Source organism: Mizuhopecten yessoensis, unplaced genomic scaffold (genome assembly GCF_002113885.1).
Source record: "Mizuhopecten yessoensis strain PY_sf001 unplaced genomic scaffold, ASM211388v2 scaffold2671, whole genome shotgun sequence".
NCBI classification, from domain to species: domain Eukaryota; kingdom Metazoa; phylum Mollusca; class Bivalvia; order Pectinida; family Pectinidae; genus Mizuhopecten; species Mizuhopecten yessoensis.
In genome coordinates, this window is record NW_018404662.1 from 778,721 (window position 1) to 791,674 (window position 12,954).

Here is a 12,954-nt window from a genome sequence, read left to right on the forward strand (position 1 = left end):
CATTCTCTCCACAATTTACTTCTAAAACAAGTTGTATTTTTATATTTTGATTTGTAAGGGTATGAGGGACATTTACAGTGTTATCTCCCTTCCTAACTTTCACTTTAAAATCGGACAAGACCAGCCAAGCAATATATATTGTTTCATCGAAACCCACCAGGCAGCCAAATAACATTAGCTTCAAAGGTTGACGTAATGTTGAAATTTGTGGTAAGCTATTTTGCGTTAAGCAGAACTTGATTAACACATTCTTTTTACGCTTTAGCAGTTTAGCCGTTTGGACTTGGTTTGGCCTGAACAGTACTAGTAGTAACGGTAATGTCCTCTGTCAAAATTTATGACATAGCAACGGATTTCCATGGTATGCGTGAGTACCCAAATATACAGCGCTGTACATGTAAGGCCATGTGCGAATAATTGTACCTTAAACATCCATATGCGGCCTATATATTTTTAATAGTCTATGTTTCAATATTGACTCTTGTATTTAACCTCTAAATGGGTCCGACTTAAAATGTGACCAGTGGCCAGAATACACTGGAATATTATTAGTACTAATATTAATACCCGACCTCACGACGCATTATATATAAAAAAAAATCATCGTCAGAAAGCAACGTTATCACAGCTAGAACATTATATGGTCACACCACAGGTATTAGCATTGTTAGTCAATACACCATTACCAATGTTACAGGTGTGGCTAGTACCTGTTGTCACACTTAAAGGTGTTTTAAAAGGGACAAAAAATGTTGCTGGACAAAATATTTTAAGTTGCTGAATAAAGTTAAGTGATATCTTCAGTAATATTCTTCACTAATGACTTTGGAAATAATGTAATTTCAAAGTTTTACTTTAAACATTGTTTGTGTATAAAGTGAAAGATTGATAGAAAATCAGTAATATCACAAAATATACAATTTATATTGATATGATAACCCTGTTTACTAAGTTTCAGTTTTATCTTTAAAAATGACAGAGTTATGGTGAATTCCATTTTCATGATTAGATAGTGATCTGTCACGTGTGTATTTTCTGCATAGTTAATATAATGAAGCATTAAATTTGTCAGATAATATCATTAAAATGCTAAATAAAGTTAGTGATATCAGAAGATATGCTATTTGTATGACTATAATGCACCTTTTATACAAAAGTTTAGTTTGGATTTAATTATGGAATATTGACACTTTATTCTATCAATAGAGTATCAAACGTGTGTGTGTGTGTTTATATAAAAATTTTATCTCAAAATAATCCATCAAGTAAGCTACATTAGGATAAATGTACTTTATATGAATTAGATGTTAAAAGTTTTAGTTTGACATTGAATGACTGAGTAACGATGAATTTTAATTTTGACTATTGGCATTGAAAGCATGTCACATGTGTATAAAGCTTCACACTCAACGAAGTATTTTCAAACAAAATTATTTAAAAAAGAATCATTAACTAAGCAACTTTAAAAGATAAGTTGTTTGAAACGCTTTAATAAATCTTTTTGCCAAGTTTCAGTTACATGAGTCAGGTACAGATTTTCACAGTGTACATGTACAGATATTCACAGTGTGCAGGTACAGATATTCACAGTACTCATACATATATTCACAGTGTACAGGTATATTCACAGTGTATATAAAGGTACAGATATTCACAGTGTACAGGTACATATATTCACAGTGTACAGGTACAGATATTCACAGTGTACAGGTACAGATATTCACACTGTACTGGTACAGATATTCACAGTGTATAGTTAAAGATATTCACAGTGTACAGGTACATATATTAGGTACATATATTGACAGTGTACAGGTACAGATATTCAGTGTACAGGTACAAATATTCACAGTGTATAGGTACAGGTATTCACACTACTGGTACAGATATTCACAGTGTACAGGTAATGATATTCACAGTGTACAGGTACAGATATTCACACTGTACTGGTACAGATATCCACAGTGTACAGGTAAAGATATTCACAGTGTATAGGTACATATATTGACAGTGTACAGGTACAAATATTCACAGTGTATAGGTACAGGTATCCACAGTGTACTGGCACAGATATTCACAGTGTACAGGTAAAGATATTCCCAGTGTCCAGGTACAGATATTCACAGTGTACAGGTACAGATATTAACAGTGTACAGGTACATATATCCACAGTGTACAGGTACAGATATTCAGTGTATAGGTACAGATATTCATAGTGTATAGGTACAGGTATCCACACTGTACTGGTACAGATATTCACAGTGTACAGGTACATTTATTCACAGTGTACAGGTACAGATATTCACAGTGTACAGGTACAGATATTAACAGTGTACTGGTACAGATATTCACAGTGTATAGTTAAAGATATTCACAGTGTACAGGTACATATATTGACAGTGTACAGGTACAAATATTCACAGTGTATAGGTACAGGTATTCACACTACTGGTACAGATATTCACAGTGTACAGGTAAAGATATTCACAGTGTACAGGTACAGATATTAACAGTGTGCTGGTACAGATATTCACAGTGTACAGGTAAATATATTCACAGTGTACAGGCACAGATATTCACAGTGTACAGGTAAATATATTCACAGTGTACAGGCACAGATATTCACAGTGTACAGGTAAATATATTCACAGTGTACAGGTACAAATATTAACAGTGTACAGGTAAAAATATTCACAGTGTACAGGTACATTTATTCACAGTGTACAGGTACAGATATTCACAGTGTACAGGTACAAATATTAACAGTGTACAGGTAAAGATATTCACAGTGTACAGGTACATATATTGACAGTGTACAGGTACAAATATTCAGTGTACAGGTACAAATATTCACAGTTTATAGGTACAGATATCCACACTGTACTGGTAGAGATATTCACAGTGTATAGGTAAAGATATTCACAGTGTACAGGTACAAATATTAACAGTGTACAGGTACATATATCCACAGTGTACAGGTACAGATATTCACAGTGTATAGGTTCATATATTCACAGTGAACTGGTACATATATTCACAGTGTATAGGTACATATATTCACAGTGCACTGGTACAGATATTAACCGTGTACAGGTACAGATATTCACAGTGTACTCATACATATATGCACGGTGTACAGGTACAAATATTACAGTGTATAGGTACAGGAATTCACAGTGAACTGGTACAGATATTCACAGTGTACAGGTAAAGATATTCACAGTGTACAGGTACATATATTCACAGTGTACAGGTACAGTTATTCACAATGTACAGGTACAGATATTCACAGTGTTTAGGTACAAGTATCCACAGTGTACAGGTACATATATTCACAGTGTACATGTACAGATATTCACAGTGTGCAGGTACAGATATTCACAGTGTACTCGTACATATATTCACAGTGTACAGGTATATTCACAGTGTATATATAGGTACAGATATTCACAGTGTACAGGTACATATATTCACAATGTACAGGTACAGATATTCACAGTGTACAGGTACAGGTATTGACAGTGTATAGGTACAGATATTCACAGTGTACAGGAAAAGATATTCACAGTGTACAGGTACAGATATTCACAGTGTACAGGTACAGATATTCACAGTGTATAGGTACATATATTCACAGTGAACTGGTACATATATTCACAGTGTATAGGTACAGGTATTCACAGTGTACAGGTACATATATTCACAGTGTACAGGTACAGATATTCACAGTGTAGAGGTACAGATATTCACACTGTACTGGTACAGATATCCACAGTGTACAGGTAAAGATATTCACAGTGTACAGGTATATATATTCACAGTGTACAGGTACATATATTCACAGTGTACAGGTACAGATATTCACAGTGTATAGGTACATATATTCACATTGTGTGTAGGTACAGATATGCACAGTGTACAGGAAAAGATATTCACAGTGTACAGGTACAGATTTCACAGTGTACAGGTACAGATATTCACATTGTGTATAGGTACAGATATGCACATTGTACAGGTACAGATATTCACATTGTACAGGTACAGATATTCATAAAAGAATATGATGTCAAGGATCCCTGTACCACTGTCAAAAACTGTAACTGTAACTTTTGGAAACTTTTTCTTTTTGCATGACTACAGCTTTGATATATCATTTATGAAAAGAAAACCATACCTTGCAGGACTTTTTCTATCACAAGAAATATGAATAAAGATGAAAAATTATAAACAAAATATAATTAACAGTGTTCTAAATGTAAAAAAAATCAGCAGGGCTAGACCAGGATTTGAATGCTAGAGTTAAGATTGATATACTATCGCTCTTACCGACCGAGCTACCTGGTCAACAGAGGTGTCTTTACTCTTAGCTGTGCTTCAGATATATCTGAATGGAAGTTAAGGGGAGGTCACTGTGTATTTGAAAAACCACAATGCAGTGGGACAGAGATTTGATTGTTTAATAGTGTATGCCTTGACCGGTAATCTGGTGCAGGGCTGGTATACAAAATTTACAAGTGGCCAATGCAAACTTTATTTATTGGCGCTGGGGCACTGATGAGGGCAAGTGTACAGTACAGATGGCGTAGACATCATATCAAATCAAATTAACAACAATTTAGAATCTCCTTTGTCAAGGTATTTGATGTGTTAACATTTGATATGTAGCTTGAATAGTTATATGAATAACTATTATTTAGGTTGTTCAAATAAACGATTATAACATAATTTCAAATTTACAGGAAAAAATGATTTAAAATAACATTCTTAAAAAATCTTTTTAAAGAATTCTTACAGTTAGATCATAGAAGTTATTTCCCTTCATCATGCTATTATACATGGTATATCCAAGGACTTAGATAATCTAATTCCGTAGTATATCCCATCCTAAGGTTTTGATATGTAAATGACACATAAATTTGTCGGGTACAACGATAGCTAGGTATAGGAATAGAGCATTGCGAGGCTCGTTGTCGAACCATTCGGGTGAACTTATACCCTCCCCGCCTATTTGGTACCTTGTATGTGTGATTTCATATAGTGTAATATGGTGTTTCCAAACACAAGAGGATAATATTAATATAAATATTGTGAAGTTGGTTCAGATTTATGTAAGAGACACCAGAAGTTTCTGTTAGATTCTTTTTGTTGATTCTCAACTAGATGTTAAATTTTGCATGTCTTGGTCTGTTGGTCAGCAGTCTGAATTGGTCCTGACACAGAATAGTGTGTGTACAAGGAAAATTGGTCTGTTCTGGCCTCCAGTCCGTGTCAGACAATCAGACTGATATTATGACACTCGATCGTTATATTGTCCCAACTACATGACACAATGTGAGAGTTAAATATTTAAAACTTAACATTAATACATATATGTATTATAATATGTGATGTGTATGTACTGTTAATTATTGTAAGGAGAGAGCTTGTATAGGCTATGCCTGTTGCCCAATGCTGATTTTACTTTAGATCTGTACAATAAAATACATGTATTCAGAAGTGAGATACAAAAATGTTTACGTAAAAAAATCTTTAAAAGAACCACTATATCATTAGTGTGCCATCATCTTGCAGGTTAAAAAATAATGGCTTTGTGGGATGAAGTATTATCAAGTTTGTTTAAATGAGTGACCTTGACCAACCGGTACATTTAAAGTTGCAGGGGTTAAATGTTAAAAATTAAAAAAACTCATTCTAAAGAACCATGACACCTAGACACAATATATTTGCCCTGTCACATAGCTTGCATTTGTGAAAGATTATCTTCTTATTAAAATTAATTTCATTGACCTAGCGTACTCGTTAAAAACTTTTATATTTGATTTCTTCTGAATAAACATGAAACTTTGAATTGTGATATTTAGCCTTTGACTTGCTCGCATGATGTACAATTAACTCCTTATTTTCGGTGTCATTTGTATAAACGATTCTTTTTAATATAATTGCAATGCCAAACGTCAAGTCTGTTCAAATGAATGCACTGACCCATTTTCAAGGTTGCATGGTCAATCAAATGTTATAAAATCTTCAAACAACTTCATCTAAAGAATTATGCTATCTTGAGTGATGATATTTATAAGTGTTTTGATGGAGAGAAGGGCTGTCAAGATGTTCAAATATATAACCTTGAACCATTGTCAAGTCACACAGGTGACGAAAGAAGAAAATATATCTTCTCAAGAGCTACAAGACCTAATGTGAAGATATGTTACCTGTAGCTGGCTGGTGCACAGGGTGGTTAATATTGTCCAACTTAACAGATATTCAATGTCACAGCTGTCCAATGTGTTGCTTCAAAACTCATTTTCTCCAATATTTCAATATTATTTCTATTTTGATAACACCTATTAACACATATGAATCATTTTTTTATAAGTATTTTTTCATGTGGATTGGATTCAAGAATTATATTAAGATTATAGAATTTGTTTTTCTCTTTTGACAGGTAACATTTGCCACTGGGCTTTATGCTGGATTATTCATTGACCAGAACTACAAGGTAAGTGTATCAGGAGGGGCTGGTTACTAAGTTAACAGCTGAAGGTTATATTTCTTAGAAGGTGCATAGCTTTGATTTCATAAGTGTTATAACCAGAGTGATATGTGTTTTATCATTATACAGAGAGTGATAGGTGTTATATCATTATACAGAGGGGGATATGTGTTATATCATTATACAGAGGGTGAGAGGTGTTATATCATTATACAGAGGGTGAGAGGTGTTATATCATTATACAGAGGGGGATAGGTGTTGTATCATTATACAGAGAGGGGGGGGTAGGTGTTGTATCATTATACAGAGGGGGATAGGTGTTATATCATTATACAGAGGGGGATAGATGTTATATAATTATACAGAGGGTGAGAGGTGTTATATCATTATAGAGAGGGGGATGGGTTTTGTATCATTATACAGAGAGGGGGGGGGAGGTGTTGTATCATTATACAGAGGGCGATAGGTGTTGTATCATTATACAGAGGGGGAGAGGTGTTGTATCATTATACAGAGAGGGGTGGGTAGGTGTTGTATCATTATACAGAGGGGGATATGTGTTATATCATTATCCAGAGGGGGATAGGTGTTGTATCATTATCAAGAGAGGGGGGGGTAGGTGTTGTATCATTATACAGAGAGGGGGGGGGAGGTGTTGTATCATTATACAGAGGGGATAGGTGTTGTATCATTATACAGAGAGGGGGGGGGAGGTGTTGTATCATTATACAGAGGGGGAGAGGTGTTGTATCATTATACAGAGAGGGGGGGGGAGGTGTTGTATCATTATACAGAGGGGGAGAGGTGTTGTATCATTATACAGAGAGGGGGGGGGAGGTGTTGTATCATTATACAGAGGGGATATGTGTTATATCATTATACAAAGGGGGATATCTGTTATATCATTATACAGAGGGGGAGAGGGGTTATATCATTATACAGAGGGGGATAGGGGTTGTATCATTATACAGAGGGGGATATGTGTTATACCATTATACAGAGGGGGATATCTGTTATATCATTAGTTATATCATTATACAGAGGGGGATATGTGTTATATCATTATACAGAGGGGGATATCTGTTATATCATTATACAGAGGGGGATAGGTGTAATATCATTATACAGAGGGGGATAGGTGTTATATCATTATACAGAGGGGATAGGTGTTATATCATTATACAGAGGGGGATATCTGTTATATCATTATACAGAGGGGGATAGGTGTAATATCATTATACAGAGGGGGATAGGTGTTATATCATTATACAGAGGGTGAGAGGTGTTATATCATTATACAGAGGGGATAGGTGTTATATCATTATACAGAGGGGATAGGTGTTGTATCATTATACAGAGGGCGATAGGTGTTGTATCATTATACAGAGGGGGATAGGTGTTATAGCCTTATACAGAGGGGGATAGGTGTTGTATCATTATACAGAGGGGGATAGGTGTTGTATCATTATACAGAGGGCAATAGGTGTTATATCATTATACAGAGGGAGATAGATGTTGTATCATTATAAAGAGGGCAATATGTGTTATATCATTATACAGAGGGGGATAGGTGTAATATTATTATACAGAGGGGGATAGGTGTTGTATCATTATACAGAGGGCGATAGGTGTTATATCATTATACAGAGGGGATAGGTGTTGTATCATTATACAGAGGGAGATAGATGTTGTATCATTATACAGAGGGCGATAGGTGTTATATCATTATACAGAGGGGGATAGGTGTTGTATCATTATACAGAGGGGGATAGGTGTTATATCATTATACAGAGGGGGATAGGTGTTGTATCATTATACAGAGGGGGATAGGTGTTGTATCATTATACAGAGGGGGATAGGTGTTGTATCATTATACAGAGGGGGATAGGTGTTGTATCATTATACAGAGGGGGATAGGTGTTGTATCATTATACAGAGGGGGATAGGTGTTGTATCATTATACAGAGGGGGATAGGTGTTGTATCATTATACAGAGGGGGATAGGTGTTGTATCATTATACAGAGGGGGATAGGTGTTGTATCATTATACAGAGGGGGATAGGTGTTGTATCATTATACAGAGGGGGATAGGTGTTGTATCATTATACAGAGGGGGATAGGTGTTGTATCATTATACAGAGGGGGATAGGTGTTGTATCATTATACAGAGGGGGATAGGTGTTGTATCATTATACAGAGGGGGATAGGTGTTGTATCATTATACAGAGGGGGATAGGTGTTGTATCATTATACAGAGGGGGATAGGTGTTGTATCATTATACAGAGGGGGATAGGTGTTGTATCATTATACAGAGGGGGATAGGTGTTGTATCATTATACAGAGGGGGATAGGTGTTGTATCATTATACAGAGGGGGATAGGTGTTGTATCATTATACAGAGGGGGATAGGTGTTGTATCATTATACAGAGGGGGATAGGTGTTGTATCATTATACAGAGGGGGATAGGTGTTGTATCATTATACAGAGGGGGATAGGTGTTGTATCATTATACAGAGGGGGATAGGTGTTGTATCATTATACAGAGGGGGATAGGTGTTGTATCATTATACAGAGGGGGATAGGTGTTGTATCATTATACAGAGGGGGATAGGTGTTGTATCATTATACAGAGGGGGATAGGTGTTGTATCATTATACAGAGGGGGATAGGTGTTGTATCATTATACAGAGGGGGATAGGTGTTGTATCATTATACAGAGGGGGATAGGTGTTGTATCATTATACAGAGGGGGATAGGTGTTGTATCATTATACAGAGGGGGATAGGTGTTGTATCATTATACAGAGGGGGATAGGTGTTGTATCATTATACAGAGGGGGATAGGTGTTGTATCATTATACAGAGGGGGATAGGTGTTGTATCATTATACAGAGGGGGATAGGTGTTGTATCATTATACAGAGGGGGATAGGTGTTGTATCATTATACAGAGGGGGATAGGTGTTGTATCATTATACAGAGGGGGATAGGTGTTGTATCATTATACAGAGGGGGATAGGTGTTGTATCATTATACAGAGGGGGATAGGTGTTGTATCATTATACAGAGGGGGATAGGTGTTGTATCATTATACAGAGGGGGATAGGTGTTGTATCATTATACAGAGGGGGATAGGTGTTGTATCATTATACAGAGGGGGATAGGTGTTGTATCATTATACAGAGGGGGATAGGTGTTGTATCATTATACAGAGGGGGATAGGTGTTGTATCATTATACAGAGGGGGATAGGTGTTGTATCATTATACAGAGGGGGATAGGTGTTGTATCATTATACAGAGGGGGATAGGTGTTGTATCATTATACAGAGGGGGATAGGTGTTATATCATTATACAGAGGGGGATAGGTGTTATATCATTATACAGAGGGGGATAGGTGTTGTATCATTATACAGAGGGGGATATGTGTTATATCATTATACAGAGGGGGATAGGTGTTATCATTCTAGTGGTTGTTAACAGCAACAAATTAAATAAGACATCAATACTTTATTTTTCCTTTGCCTTTTTCTAAACAGGTGCCCAATGTGAGTAACCCCCAGAGTATTTATGAAGAAGTGATGAAGCAGATTGAGAAGTACAAGAAAGGTGACAAGTAGAAGATGACACACTTCATCCAAAGCCCAAGTCACATCAACATTCCCCGACAGATCAAGACTTTGCTGTGCATTTGTTTCATCTGAATCATGAATGAATTTCATAACTACATACATCTAGAATGTATACCTTAATGTGAGATATGATCAAGACCAGTACAGTTAATTCAACTGTAAGGAAATGTAAGGGAATGGATTAAAAGTTCAGGGAATTCCTGATATCATTTTCTGTAAATATCAACCAATTTTTAATAGTGTGTATGTAATAATCTATAAACGAGTCTGTGAACATTTGAAACATTAATATGCTAAAGTTTGTTTGGTTTGGTAATAATCTGTGTTAGTTTTTTTGACCATATATTTCAATAAATACATACATACCAGTAACCTCTGAAATTATGATGATAATAATAATAGAGTACAAAATTATACCAGGCAAGACAAAGAAGGAAAAAAAAAATTTGAAAAGGGTCACCTTTAATAAAGCTTCAAATAAAACCTGAACATGCAATAATTCTGCAGTGCTACATGAAACTTCTGTGTATTTACATTCAGGGTTATTCACAGATACAATGGATGGTGATTATCAGAAGAACAAATATGTGTAAAACAACTCGCAGTCTAAAACCAGATTATTGCTAATGTATCTATCAGTGCAATAGTATGTTAACACCAAGCCATAAAAACGAGATTAGTTATGTTTATAAATATCTTCTTTGTATTTCGTAACTTATGAGTATTATACTATTATGTGTTTAAAATGTGCGAGATTGAATCATGGATCAATTTGTGTGTAAAGTATCCCTCAGGGTTCGCTGGTTATGACGGAGTAATGTTTTGATTTACGTTGTGTAACTGGATGTACTAACAGTAGGAAGCTCAAGCATCAAGACCTACCAGATACCTGCAGCTATGACAAAGCGTGAATAAAAATGTCCGATACAGAAGTTTTGTGTTGATATCTGGTACTCTTTACTTCTGTAGTATGAAGGTAGTAGATACACATACAGTGGTAGACTTTAAGAATCCCATTACCACTACAGAAAACACATACAGTGGTAGACTTTAAGGATCCCATTACCACTACAGAAAACACATACAGTGGAAGACTTTAAGGATCCCATTACCACTACAAAAAACACATACAGTGGTAGACTTTAAGGATCCGATTACCACTACAGAAAACACATACAGTGGAACACTTTAAGGGTCCCATTACCACTACAGAAAACACATACAGTGGTAGACTTTAAGGATCCCATTACCACTACAGAAAACACATACAGTGATACACTTTAAGGATCCCATTACCACTACAGAAAACACATACAGTGGTAGACTGTAAGGATCCCATTACCACTACAGGATACACATACAGTGGTAGACTTTAAGGATCCCATTACCACTACAGGATACACATACAATGGTAGACTTAAAGGATGATCCATTACCACTACAGGATACACATACAGTGGTAGACTTTAAGGATCCCATTACCACTACAGAATACACATACAGTGGTAGACTTTAAGGATCCCATTACCACTACAGAAAACACATACAGTGGTAGACTTTAAGGATCCCATTACCACTACAGAATACACATACAGTGGTAGACTTTAAGGATCCCATTACCACTACAGAATACACATACAGTGGTAGACTTTAAGGATCCCATTACCACTACAGAATACACATACAGTGGTAGACTTTAAGGATCCCATTACCACTACAGAATACACATACAGTGGTAGACTTTAAGGATCCCATTACCACTACAGAATACACATACAGTGGTAGACTTTAAGGATCCCATTACCACTACAGAAAACACATACAGTGGTAGACTTTAAGGATCCCATTACCACTACAGAATACACATACAGTGGTAGACTTTAAGGATCCCATTACCACTACAGAATACACATACAGTGGTAGACTTTAAGGATCCCATTACCACTACAGAATACACATACAGTGGTAGACTTTAAGGATCCCATTACCACTACAGAATACACATACAGTGGTAGACTTTAAGGATCCCATTACCACTACAGAATACACATACAGTGGTAGACTTTAAGGATCCCATTACCACTACAGAATACACATACAGTGGTAGACTTTAAGGATCCCATTACCACTACAGAATACACATACAGTGGTAGACTTTAAGGATCCCATTACCACTACAGAATACACATACAGTGGTAGACTTTAAGGATCCCATTACCACTACAGAATACACATACAGTGGTAGACTTTAAGGATCCCATTACCACTACAGAATACACATACAGTGGTAGACTTTAAGGATCCCATTACCACTACAGAATACACATACAGTGGTAGACTTTAAGGATCCCATTACCACTACAGAATACACATACAGTGGTAGACTTTAAGGATCCCATTACCACTACAGAATACACATACAGTGGTAGACTTTAAGGATCCCATTACCACTACAGAATACACATACAGTGGTAGACTTTAAGGATCCCATTACCACTACAGAATACACATACAGTGGTAGACTTTAAGGATCCCATTACCACTACAGAATACACATACAGTGGTAGACTTTAAGGATCCCATTACCACTACAGAATACACATACAGTGGTAGACTTTAAGGATCCCATTACCACTACAGAATACACATACAGTGGTAGACTTTAAGGATCCCATTACCACTACAGAATACACATACAGTGGTAGACTTTAAGGATCCCATTACCACTACAGAAAACACATACAGTGGTAGACTTTAAGGATCCCATTACCACTACAGAATACACATACAGTGGTAGACTTTAAGGATCCCATTACCACTACAGAAAACACAT

The 12,954-nt window shown here is 36.1% G+C and overlaps 1 long non-coding RNA gene across 1 annotated transcript; it reads left to right on the forward strand.

The window, feature by feature from the left end:
- Nucleotides 1-60: 60 nt before the first annotated feature.
- LOC110446283 lies at nt 61-11,050 on the forward strand. Its single transcript, XR_002462444.1, has 3 exons — nt 61-210; nt 6,443-6,496; nt 10,029-11,050. It is a non-coding gene; the product is annotated as an uncharacterized LOC110446283 (long non-coding RNA).
- The last annotated feature ends 1,904 nt before the right edge of the window (nt 11,051-12,954 follow it).